Here is an 11,274-nt window from a genome sequence, read left to right on the forward strand (position 1 = left end):
ATGTGTTTCTAGAAGACATCTACTCCAGAACAGATGGACTCACTATTATGGGGCTGCTCGTTGTTCCCAAAAACTAGCCATGAAAGTATGTGTTAAATGAGAGCTTTATCTTGGTGCTTTGTTTCTGCTGGATAGCAGGCATGGTGTACAAGTTGGGTCATGTGTAGTTCCTTGGCTGGAAGCCCTTCTGTTTTGCTTCATCTGGCTCGTTGGCTCAGGAGCTGTTCCAGCAATTGTTGTAGGCAACCCACATACTATGCATTGAATCTGGAGATAAACATAGCAGGGTGAACCATTGGCTAGAACCTGGTGGAGTCAAGAAGGTGAGACCATGTGATCCTCTTGGAAACCAATGGTTGTCTGTCTCAGCATATGGCAAATTCATTCTCTCTCTCTCTCTCTTTGGAACAACAGTTTCAGAATAAAACTAGGTGCCCAGAGTACTATATAAACATGGGCATTGGTTTTCTTACTGACACAGAAACCTGTATAATGAAGTTATTAGTTATGGATTGCGTCACTATGGCATTCCCAGTGCAGGTGCCAATTGTTAGCTCCAGGAATCAGGCTCATGAATTCGTCCTCCGCAGAGTGGCAGAACAGAGCCAGAAGGAGGTCAGATCCTTCAGAGAATTCCTAAGTGCTTCCTGTAAACCAGGGTAGGGAACCTGCGGCCCTCCAGGTGTTGTTGGACACCAATTCCCATCAGCCCCATCCAGCAAGATGGGAAGGGTGAGCTTGGTTCCTGGAACTCACAATTTGCATCTACAGTGGTGATGGCGTAGGGATGTGATCCACAGCTGATGTAAACATGCTGAAGATGCCTAGCGATCACCAGCACATGGATGAGCACGGAGGTCTGATCCAGAACCTCAAGGCAGATTTCTCCAGGGAAAGTGACTGGGTACATTTAAATAATAAATCAGTCCTTCCTTTAAAGGCAGAACCTCAGCCTTGATCTTCCAGCATGAGATTTCAAAACGTTCTCTGACCTTATAATGGGGTCAGGCTTTGCGCTTAGGATTTCCCCTTGCGTTATGCTCATCCACCCTCCTATCCTTGGAAGATGCTTTGTCTGGTCATTTCCTCACTCCACCCAGCGTTGTTTGCCTTCCCACCTCGTGCCTTGTGTATTGATTGGAATATTGTCTGACCAGTGCCATGTCCTAATAGTCGGTTTTATAAGGTGTCATAAGAATCGTGTGTGTGTGTGTGCACGCGCACAGTATATAATCATTGGATTATACTCTTTGAAAGATTCAGATTATCATGGATTAAATCCTGGCTCGCTGAAGTTGAGAGAATGTCTATAGACAATGTTCTGTGTTCCTCTTCCATGAAGGTAATCCCTCTCCAAAGATAGACTTCTCCTGGAAGCACTGCAAGGATTTCCTGTGGGTGGCTGGTCTTCGCAGGCAATGGACAGGGTAAAAAAAGCTGCAATGTTTTGCTAAGTTTATTGTTTTGTTTGTTTGTTTTGCTTGATCTAGCTATCTATCTGAATTACATCCTACCTTTTCCTCCAAGGAGCTCAAGCTGGCATACATGGCTCTCCCTCCCCAATTTAATCCCCACAACAACCCTGCAAAGTAGGCTAGGGTGAGAGGCGGTGGCTGGCCCAAGTCCTAGTCCCATGCTCTAACTCAGGGGTAGGCAACCTAAGGCCCGTGGGCCAGACACGGCCCAATCGCCTTCTCAATCCAGCCCGCAGACGGTCCGGGAATCAGCATGTTTTTACATGAGCAGAATGTTGTCCTTTTATTTAAGATGTATCTCTGGGTTATTTGTGGGGCATAGAAATTCTTTTTCTTTTTTTTTTCAAAATATAGTCTGGCCCACCACATGGTCTGAGGGACAGTGGACCGGCCCACGGCTGAAAAAGGTTGCTGACCCCTGCTCTAACTCCTATACCACACCAGCTCAAATGTAGCTGTTGTTGTCATTTGCATGACTGTGGTATATACAGTGGTACCTCGGGTTAAGTACTTAATTCGTTCCGGAGGTCCGTACTTAACCTGAAACTGTTCTTAACTTGAAGTACCACTTTAGCTAATGGGGCCTCCTGCTGCTGCCGCACCGCCGGAGCATGATTTCTGTTCTCATCCTGAAGCAAAGGTGCTCATCAATGGTTCCTCTTCATCCTGGAGAAGAGTGACTAGTGGGGTGCCACAGGGTTCTGTCTTGGGCCCGGTCTTATTCAACATCTTTATCAACGACTTGGATGATGGACTCAAGGGCATCCTGATCAAATTTGCAGATGACACCAAACTGGGAGGGGTGGCTAACACCCCAGAGGACAGGATCACACTTCAAAACGACCTTGACAGATTAGAGAACTGGGCAAAAACAAACAAGATGAATTTTAACAGGGAGAAATGTAAAGTATTGCACTTGGACAAAAAAAATGAGAGGCACAAATACAAGATGGGGGACACCTGGCTTGAGAGCAGTACATGTGAAAAGGATCTAGGAGTCTTGGTTGACCACAAACTTGACATGAACCAACAGTGTGACGCGGCAGCTAAAAAAGCCAATGCAATTCTGGGCTGCATCAATAGGAGTATAGCATCTAGATCAAGGGAAGTAATAGTGCCACTGTATTCTGCTCTGGTCAGACCTGACCTGGAGTACTGTGTCCAGTTCTGGGCACCACAGTTCAAGAAGGACACTGACAAACTGGAACGTGTCCAGAGGAGGGCAACCAAAATGGTCAAAGGCCTGGAAATGATGCCTTATGAGGAACGGCTAAGGGAGCTGGGCATGTTTAGCCTGGAGAAGAGGAGGTTAAGGGGTGATATGATAGCCATGTTCAAATATATAAAAGGATGTCACATAGAGGAGGGAGAAAGGTTGTTTTCTGCTGCTCCAGAGAAGCGGACACGGAGCAATGGATCCAAACTACAAGAAAGAAGATTCCACCTAAACATTAGGAAGAACTTCCTGACAGTAAGAGCTGTTTGACAGTGGAATTTGCTGCCAAGGAGTGTGGTGGAGTCTCCTTCTTTGGAGGTCTTTAAGCAGAGGCTTGACAACCATATGTCAGGAGTGCTCTGATGGTGTTTCCTGCTTGGCAGGGGGTTGGACTCGATGGCCCTTGTGGTCTCTTCCAACTCTATGATTCTATGATTCTATGATTCTATGATTCTATGATTCTATGATTCTATGATTCAAAGTTCTTAACCTAAAGCACTATTTCTGGGTTAGCGGAGTCTGTAACCTGAAGCATATGTAACCCGAGGTACCACTGTACATGCATTCCCCCATCATTTTCAAATATGGCATGCGAATACAGGAAGTATTAGCTTTTATACCAAGTCAGACCAATTGGTCCATCTAACTCAGAACTGTCTACCCAGACTGCCAGAGGTTCTCTAGTGTTTCCCAGGGGAGATTTCTCCCAGCCCTACCTGGAGATGCCATTGGAGATAAGGCTTGGGACCAGATCCCACCTGCAAAGCAGATGGTCTGCCACTGAGCCTTGGTCTTTCCCGTGTGCACCTTCAGAATGGGGCCAGGCTGAGCCTACCCATCATAGTCACCTTCGGGCCTCGGATCTGAGCTCCATCATTTTTCAGCTATCCCCTTCTTCCCACAGCTGGAGAAGCCAGTCCCTCCTAGGGATGTAAGGAGGCATCACTTTCCATTCTGCCCCACATGAGCCACATGCAGCGAGGTTTCCGTTCCGCTGCAGTTCTCCTTTTGCCAAAACCACGTTGTTCGTCTCTCTGTCAACTGTGGTGGAAATTACATAAATTATGCATGATTACATAAATTATGTAAGTTATATTGCTGTTACATTGTTCCACCCCACTCATTTCAGTTCAAAGGAAATGCTATTCAAATGGCGGGGTGGGTGGATGTGACAGATTGCGCACTGCTTGCAGACTGAAAGCAGCAGCAGCAAATACAGATCATATTTGCTGGACTGATTTCCATTCTGGACATGGGGACAAATACAGTAAGTGAACAATGGCAATTTCCACTTCCGTTTTCATTAGAATTCTCTGACATTCCTCGTCCCCGCTCCCCACAAGAAATGTACTGTTATTATGCACCATCCCAAAGTCAAGGGTCTACCCAGGAAACAAAAGCAAATGCAACCCTTGCACATCACAACCAGGAAATAAAATTAATATACCAGTTCAGGAAAACCAAGCCAGAAGCTCAAATTAAACTAATTAGCTTCACTGATGCACAGGAAACTCAGGTGGTGCTAGAGGGGGTTGGATTAGATGACCCTTGGGGTCCCTTCCAACTTGACAATTTTGTGATTGTATGATTCTCATATTACCACTTGAGCCACATGACCTTGGGGCGATCAAATGCCGTGTTTTGTCTTATGCGTCTTATTCATGGGAGTGCAAACTATTTATTTATTTTGTACAGTATGAGATCCTGGCCTTGTGAAGACAGAAATCGATCCACTGCATGATCGCCAGATCCATCATCTGTTGAATGGGGGGGGGGGGAGGACCTGTGTTCAAATCCCAGCACTGAGCAGAAGAGAGGTTTAAACTTCTTAGCTCTCTGCTAGGATGAAGGTCAGGGTGGAGGAGGTGAGAGAGAATGTTCCTGTATGTATGTGTATGTTGTAACTCAGTGGTTGAGCTTTTGAGCTACATGGAGAAGGTCCCAGATTCAGTCCTTGGATCTCCTGGTAGGGCTAGGAATGTAAAGCTAATGCCAGTCTGTGTTGACAGCCTTGAGCAAGATAGGCCAGTAGCCTGACTCAGCTTCTTATGTTCCTGTGTGTGGGTTTGTGCTTGCTATATGTTTGGTGAGTGTCTGTGCGTGGTGTGTAAGAGTATGTGCATGATCTGTAGCCCTCAGAGAGTTGCCTAACCTTAAACATGACTGGCAAAGGTTAGTCATCCCTGATTTAAATAAAAAAAATCCTTCCAGTAGCACCTTTAAGACCAACTAAGTTAGTTCTTGGTATGAGCTTTCGTGTGCAAGCACACTTCTTCAGATACACTGAAACAGAAGTTGCCAGATCCTTCTATATAGTGAGAAGGTGGGGAGGGGTATTACTCAGAAGGGTGGTGGGAATGGGTGATTGGCAGATAGCTGAGATGAGCCTGCTGACGACTCTTAACGACTGTAATAGGTCTTACAGGAAAAGGCAAGGGGTGAGAAGGTGAGAAATGGCTTAGTCATGTATAATGGGATAAGAATCCAATGTCTTTGTTCAAACCAGGTCTCTCCATGGTTTTAAGTTTGGTAATGAGTTGCAATTCAGCAGCTTCTCTTTCCAGTCTATTTCTGAAATTCCAAGCTATAAGGAACACCATTTCAGATAAAACCACAGCGGACCTTGCCACCAAACTCTGCCAATTTGTCCTTACCCACAACAACTTCAAATTCGGTGATGACCTGTTCCTTCAGATCAGCGGCACAGCAATGGGCACCCGCATGGCCCCACAGTATGCCAACATCTTCATGGCAGATTTAGAACAACGTTTCCTAAACTCCTACCCACTCAAACCTCTCTTGTACCTGCGATACATTGACGATATTTTTATCATCTGGACACATGGTCAACAGACCCTGGACACCTTTCACCAGAAATTTAATGATTTTCACCCCACAATCAACCTTACAATGAATCAATCTATGCAAGAAATACATTTTTTGGACACTACTATAAAAATACAGGATGGGCGCATAGACACCACCTTATACCGTAAACCAACTGACCGACAAACATATCTACATGCCTCTAGCTACCATCCCAAACATACCAAACAGTCCATTGTATATAGCCAGGCACTACGTTACAGCCGCATCTGTTCCAATTCTACAGACAGAGACTCTCACCTAAGAGATCTACAGCAAACCTTTTCAGAACTAAAATACCCAGCAGATGAAGTTAGACAACAGATCAACAGAGCCAGACTTATACCCAGAGAGAACTTGCTGCAAGACAGACCCAAAAAAGAAAATAACAGAACACCTCTAGTCATCACATACAGCTCCCAAGTTAAAACAGTACAACGCATCATCAGAGATCTACAACCTCTCCTGGACAATGACAGTTCTCTTTCTCAAGCTCTGGGAGGAAGACCTTTCATTGCCTACAGACAGCCACCCAATCTTAAACAACTCCTAACCCACAATAATACTACAACCAGACTTAACACGGACACTGGCACCAGAGCCTGCAATAAACCCAGATGCCAACTTTGCTGCCACATACACCCGGACAACACCATTACTGGCCCCAACAACATCACACATACCATCTCGGGACTATTCAATTGCTCATCATCTAACATTGTGTATGGCATCAAATGCCAACAGTGTCCTTCAGCTCTCTATATTGGACAAACAGGCCAAACCTTACGCCAAAGAATAAATGGACATAAATCTGACATCAAGAATCACAAAACAGAGAAACCAGTAGGAGAACACTTCAATCTCCCAGGACATTCTATACAAGATCTCAAAGTAGCTGTTTTACTACAAAGGAATTTCAGAAATAGACTGGAAAGAGAAGCTGCTGAATTGCAACTCATTACCAAACTTAAAACCATGGAGAGACCTGGTTTGAACAAAGACATTGGATTCTTATCCCATTATACATGACTAAGCCATTTCTCACCTTCTCACCCCTTGCCTTTTCCTGTAAGACCTATTACAGTCGTTAAGAGTCGTCAGCAGGCTCATCTCAGCTATCTGCCAATCACCCATTCCCACCACCCTTCTGAGTAATACCCCTCCCCACCTTCTCACTATATAGAAGGATCTGGCAACTTCTGTTTCAGTGTATCTGAAGAAGTGTGCTTGCACACGAAAGCTCATACCAAGAACTAACTTAGTTGGTCTTAAAGGTGCTACTGGAAGGATTTTTTTTATTTTGACTATGGCTGACCAACACGGCTACCTATCTGTAACCTGATTTAAATGTTATCTTTCTATAGCATTTCCCATTTAGATTATCAAATGATGGTCTTGGCTTTTGTTTTGTTTTTAATGAACTTCCAGAATGTCCCTTTCCAGTGCGAATGCACTTCGAAATGAAAGTTTTGGTCCTATGTACGTAAGAAACTGATTAGTATGACAGGCTATGATATTGAATTTACTGCAGAATTATTTTTGCTTCCTCTGTTTACAGGACATTAAAAAGGATATCAGTTCGAAGGAAGTGATTTCACAGTTGCTAATTCTGGCCAAGCAAGCCATCACTTGGCAGTGGAAAAATCTGGATAGCCTAAACTTAACAGCATGGTACAGAACGATTTGGACAGCAAAAGCAGAAGAAATGGTACAGAAAATCTGAGTTGTGCAAGGAAAAAAGAACCCACAATCATTTCATACTGCCTGGCAAAACTTTATTGCATATGCACTCAACAAAGACTTACAAAACCAGAGAGCACTGGCAGTTATAGATATTTGGTAATGTATGTAGCATGAGTTCTGGAACTTTTTATTTTTTGAGGAAGTCTCAATGTTCCCTGTATATTGCACTGCTCTTGTCATTTATTTCTCCCTCCTTTTTATGTTTTATATTGTATTGTTTTGTAGAAATAAACTTGACTTTTTAAATGAGTTTGCAGAATGTCAAAAACCCTTGTGCACTTTTAAGGCTCCACACAAACGCAGCTGATTCAACTTCCATGACTGTAACTCAGCAAACCTGTTTTTCTTCTCCCTTTCCTTTTTTTTTGTTTTCTGCTTTTTTGCAAGTTTCTCTTTTTTAATTTTTGTTTGATGGGAAAGCCCTGGCTCGATTGAAACAAACAAGGAGCGTGATGTCACCCCACAGGCATAAGCCTGGAAAAAAAGTCAGAATATGTGAGAGACACCACCCCATTCCCTGACAATCCATTTCTATATTGCCATGGACTACAGAGCTCATTTCAAGTGCTGTATGTATTTCTTACTGAGCCTATATTGCCTGCAGCTCATTTAGGTTCATCCATCAGGAAGCAGACAAGGACAATTTCTTAAGCCCAAAATAACCAAGTCAACCTCCTACGGTCAACGAGACTATTAGTCAGCTCTTAATTTGTTTGGGTCTGATATGTAGGTCACTCAGGAGGGAGGTGAAGGCTGTGCACATCCTTGAACAATCTGATGGTGCAACAAATGCCATGGGACTGTCTAAGGGAATTTCTGAAGTGGGCAAGGATGGAGGTTTGCATCTTTGTTACCATTGTCATGTCCGTGCAGCCAACCATTGTGTGTGTGTTTCAGGAAGGGAAGGGAGAGTGTGAATGCAAGCTGCTTTCTTATCACAATAGCATGACTAGTTGGCCTATATTTAAAGTTCTCTGGTGTCAGCATGTTCATAAATAGCAAATGCCAGCCTCCACAAATCTATACATGAGGGGAAAGGATGGATGAGGCATGCCCTCCTTTGAACAGAGCCAGAACAACGTCAGGTCACTGTGAAGCTACAAGGGGGATCCAACACTTCACAGGTGAAAACGAGGGGCCAGTTGTAGACTGGGTGGGCATTTGAGGACCACTGCCTTGCCTTCCTTCACTGCACATTGAAAAAGGCTTGTCTTTGCTGCCTTGGCAGTGAAGTCTTTTACAGTCGTACCTTGGTTCTCAAACGGAATCTGTTCCAGAAGTCCGTTCGACTTCCAGAAACGTTTGAAAACCAAAGCGTGGCTTACAATCAGAAGCCTCGGAAGCAGCGTCAGACATTCAGGTTACAAAGAACGTTCACAAACCGGAGCACTCACTTCTGGGTTTGCAGCGTCTGGGAGCCAAAACGTAAGAATACCAAGGCGTTCAACAAACAAGGTACAACTGTACTTCACAAGACCTTGTCCTGCTGCAGCTTCAGTCAATTAGTAAACTGACCATAGCATTTTAAAAAAACAAAAAAACCATAAGAATGTATAATAGAATTAATGCCTGCAGCATTAATCCTTGGCATATTTTTGAAAGTAAACCTAGGGTTACAACCCTCAGAAAATCACAAGGTGTCACATTTCTTGCAGCCCAAGATGGGTAGCCAACACTGGAGTTCCCCTGAATTCAATGCACTGGCTGCTCCCCAAGAGGCAAATCTAAACCTTTTAGCCAGGCTCTTTGGAGTCAGGACTCTCCCCAGGCATATCCTTCCACCAATGCTGTCCACCCATCCACTTAGCGCAGTGGTGGCCAAACTTGGCCCTCCAGCTGTTTTGGGACTACAATTCCCATCATCCTGACCACTGGTCCTGTTAGCTAGGGATGATGGGAGTTGTAGCCCAAAAACAGATGGGGGCCAAGTCTGGCCACCACTGATGGCTCTCTCACATGCTGCATGCTTCCACCCAATGCTAACAGAAGCTCTGCCTGCTTCTGCTATTCTGGGACCCATCTGCAATACAGTGGTACCTCAGGTTACATACGCTTCAGGTTACATACGCTTCAGGTTACAGACTCCGCTAACCCAGAAATAGTGCTTCAGGTTAAGAACTTTGCTTCAGGATGAGAACAGAAATCGTGCTCCGGCAGCGCGGCAGCAGCAGGAGGCCCCATTAGCTAAAGTGGTGCTTCAGGTTAAGAACAGTTTCAGGTTAAGAACGGACCTCCAGAACGAATTAAGTACTTAACCCGAGGTACCACTGTACTGTTCCCATCCTGTCCCTTTCCCCTCTGGTGCTAATTGCAAAATCAGGGGAGGGAACTGGTTGGGGAAGTGAGCATTCTCCACCTGAGAGAGGGATGTGAGCAGGAAAACAATATATCCCAATAATGATATATTCCTTGCCCTCTCCTCTTCCTCCACATCTCGCCTCTAAGTGGTTGCCCCACTTAGCACCTGTTTTCCCATTCCAAGAGGGCTGCTGTGAGGCATGTGAAAGGCGCATGATCCAGCCTGCCGGCTGCAATCACCTAATTGCAACGTGCTGGGAAGCTGATCAGGGGAGCTGTGTGTGCCGGCTTACCATTCTTGCCCCTCCCCAAGGATCTTCACCCTGGAAAAAAGAAAAGGAGGTCACACGTGAGGCAAGAACTTGATCGCTGCAGGGCTGGGCTTGGGAACATTGCATTTGGGGCTGCTGCTGCTGCTGCAATCGGAAATGCCAGCTGAAACCAGGCCCAGATTGGCCTCCTTTCGGCAGGAAAAAGCATTCCTCTTTTCCAGGCCTCCCTTTCCTGTGCCAAAGCTAATAGTGGGATCTGCTGCTAGTGGGACAAAGGGGAGCAGCTGATCTCCCTTCCTGCTTTGCAGTGTCCCGGCCATCCTGGCCTTATTCACAGCACAGCCTACATTTTCCCAGGCTTTCCTCCCAGGTTTCCAGGCTGTTGCTGCTCCTTGAGCTGTGGATCAGGGTGGTGGAGGTGCAGAGGAGGACAGGCCCAGGGAGTTTCAGCAAAGGGCCATTTTTTTATCGCACTCACCTGGCACACTGCATCTGCCAGCATCCTCCCTGCAGGACAACCCTTGAGGTGCAGGCGCCCTGACCTCCTCCTCTGCATCTGGTTGCCTCCAGATGGGATGCACAAAGCAGCAGTCCATCACCCAGGCACCAGCCAAAAAGAGATGCTCACTACTTGACCACTGATTTGAGTTAGACTAGATGACCCTTAAGGGATGCGGGTGGCACTGTGGGTTAAACCACAGAGCCTAGGACTTGCCGATCAGAAGGTCAGTGGTTCAAATCCCCGCAATGGGGTGAGCTCCTGTTGCTCAGTCCCTGCTCCTGCCAACCTAGCAGTTCGAAAGCACGTCAAAGTGCAAGTAGATAAATAGGTACTGCTCCGGCGGGAAGGTAAACAGCGTTTCCGTGCGCTGCTCTGGTTCGCCAGAAGTGGCTTAGTCATGCTGGCCACATGATCCGGAAGCTGTATGCTGGCTCCCTCGGCCAATAAAGCGAGATGAGCGCCGCAACCCCAGAGTCAGTCACGACTGGACCTAATGGTCAGGGGTCCCTTTATCTTTACCTTTTAGATGACTCTTGGGTCCCTTGTAACTCTATGTTTCTATTTAATAATAATAATAATAATAATAATAATAATAATAATAATAATAATTTATTTATACCCCGCTCTCCCTGGCCAGAGACGGGCTCAGGGTGGCTAACACCAATAAAATTACAATAAAACATAAGGGGAGGGAGAGACAATCAAACAGACAGACAAAAAAACCCAGTTTATTAAAATACGGGTTAAAATACAATTTAAAATGCAGCCTCATTTGAATAGTAGCCCATAAATCAAAACCACAAGGGGAGGGAAACATAAGGGCCAGTCTGAGTCCAAACCAAAGACCAGGTGGAACAGCTCTGTCTTGCAGGCCCTGTGGAAAGATATCAAGTCCCGCAGGGC

General features: G+C 45.5%; 1 long non-coding RNA gene across 1 annotated transcript; it reads left to right on the forward strand.

Annotated features, from left to right (window-relative positions):
* Positions 1 to 463: 463 nt before the first annotated feature.
* Positions 464 to 7,487, forward strand: LOC308464401. Its single transcript, XR_013980013.1, has 3 exons — positions 464 to 732; positions 1,343 to 1,427; positions 7,115 to 7,487. It is a non-coding gene; the product is annotated as an uncharacterized lncRNA (long non-coding RNA).
* The last annotated feature ends 3,787 nt before the right edge of the window (positions 7,488 to 11,274 follow it).

This window comes from Podarcis pityusensis, assembly GCF_964106645.2.
Source record: "Podarcis pityusensis genome assembly, chromosome: 15".
In the NCBI taxonomy this organism is placed as follows: domain Eukaryota; kingdom Metazoa; phylum Chordata; class Lepidosauria; order Squamata; family Lacertidae; genus Podarcis; species Podarcis pityusensis.